This window comes from Pocillopora damicornis, chromosome 12 (genome assembly GCF_964200805.1).
Source record: "Pocillopora damicornis chromosome 12, jaPocDami1.2, whole genome shotgun sequence".
NCBI classification, from domain to species: domain Eukaryota; kingdom Metazoa; phylum Cnidaria; class Anthozoa; order Scleractinia; family Pocilloporidae; genus Pocillopora; species Pocillopora damicornis.
In genome coordinates, this window is record NC_142681.1 from 11,376,429 (window position 1) to 11,378,640 (window position 2,212).

The 2,212-nt window shown below is 36.1% G+C and overlaps 1 pseudogene; it reads left to right on the forward strand.

Moving 5' to 3' along the window:
* Positions 1-737: 737 nt before the first annotated feature.
* On the forward strand, positions 738-1,789 carry LOC149036455 (uncharacterized; annotated as a pseudogene).
* Positions 1,790-2,212: the final 423 nt, after the last annotated feature.

The window sequence follows — 2,212 nt, forward strand, 5'->3', positions numbered from 1 at the left end:
ACTGTGGATGCTGCAATAAAATGTACCAAATTGGTTATATTCTATCATACATTGTAATTAACATATGTTTTGCTGGAAACCTGACTGTAAATTAGAGCTGAAATTAAATTCTAATACTTTCCATAATTTCTACATACTTACCCCCAATTGCAGAGTGAAGGGCCTAGGGGGACCCCCATCTAAAACAGACAGGGATGTTCATCATCTTGCTTTGGAGTGTAAATTTCAGATGTTTGGTCTTGCTTAAGGTGGTTTAGGGTTAGGCTAAAGGGTGCACATAAATAAATGGGAAAAAAGTATCGCATTTTATGTATTTACATCTGAGCCAAGCCCACATTGGTCTCCTTTAGGGGTTTAACTCAATATTTTCAGTGAGCAACCCTGTCTGTTTCACATGCATCACCAGAACTTGGAGACATTCTGCTCACGCAAATAAGGGGGCATGTGGTTGCAGGCAAAGGCTAATCGAAATGCTCATTGGTATCAAGTTTTCAATATGGCAGCTTCTGTTTCAGTGAGACCTTGAGCATGATCAAAAGTAAACTACAAAATATTGAATGAGCCGTGTTGTTCAGATCTTTTTTGCGAGCCACTGAAGCTACAAAGAAAAACAAAATCTAAGGTCTACACAGTTGAAAGAGTGATCAGTGAAAGGAAGGGAAAAAAGGTGTGTTAAATTATGTTTTTGTGACTTATTTCTCATGAAAACAAACATTTGCATTCAGTTTTGACCATGCATGATAGAAAAAGGGAGCTGGGAGCCAGCTGAGCACTTAAATTTTCATGCTGTCAGGTAAACTAATTTTGAAACGCACAACAGTGGTAATAAGGAGTACAAGGTGCTAAAGGAGCAGTAGAATTTCAGGAGAGAATATTTGCGAAGTGACCAGCTTCTCAATATCAGCTCCCCTATTGTGTTTCTTCTCTAATTTTGATTCTGTAGAATAATGCAGTGACACTTCAGGGATAAATGCAATTTCCTTGCCTTTTCATCGTAACAAATTTGAAACCTTTCTCGGTTACTCCAAAGACCAAGACTTTGTAACAAGGCCCGACTGCAATCACAAAAATTTCATAGGGTGCCTCATGTATCAGAGTGCATTGCCCCATGTGATCAGCCAGGTATTGAAATGCAATCTCAAGAATTATTCTTTAAAATGGTTTTAAAGACTGTTGTTATTGCCTATGACAAAAATTGAGCTTTTTTACTAAGATGTGTTTGGCACATATGTGTTACTTACAATTAATTTTCTTTCACTGTCTAAATATGGTAAAGAAATGTATTTTTTGTTTCAGGAGTTATGCACTGCTAAATATAACTGATTATAGATTGGAGACAGCAGCTGCAACATTGGTGGAAGCCATACTTGGTCTACTGAAGTGCAAGTCTACCCACATCAATTTCACAGCCTGCATAAATGTTGATCATGACATAGTGAGATAAATTTTTAGGAGTAAGGCTACAATTGACCCCCACAATTACATGTTATATGAAAAGGACAATTTTTGTAGGTTATGTTTGCCTCCTTTTTGGTGGTATTACTTTGATGAATTTGGCCAAGGTGTTGCTATTGATTTCCCTTTAAAATTAAAGACAACATTAGCTTTTCATTCAAAGCCTTTTATTGTAAATAAAGGTGGTTCCCTTAGAAAAGGACCACTTTTTCCCTCTGAAAAAGTTATTGTTTTTATCAACTGGAAAGCCTGCTCTCAGAATATAATCACTTAATGTAAATATTTTAGTTATGTGAATACTTAATCTCTGAAAATAATAAATATTTTTTAAGAAGAGTCATTTTCCTCTTCACAATAATTCACTCTTTCGTTTTCTTTGAGGTGACTTGAATATTATCCACAGTAGTCAATCACTGTTCTTTAAAACCTCAATCAGTTGTCCTTTCTTTGATTTTGATTTTCCATTCACTGGCAAATTCCATGATTTGATTTCTTGCACGAGTTGTTTGACCGTCATTTTTTCATAATTTGTAGTTGGTACTTCAGCACTGTTTACAACAGATGCTTCACTTTCAGGTTCACTTGCACTTGCACCATCCTTAGAATGCATTCTTTTTTTTATGTGACTCAACAATTCCACAACACCAGTATTCATTGTTTTTTTCATATTTTCTTTTTTCCCTTTCACAGTGATGGAGGCTTGCTGTTACGCTTCTAACTGCAGCACATCCCTGGCTGCATTCCATTTATTTGGCTT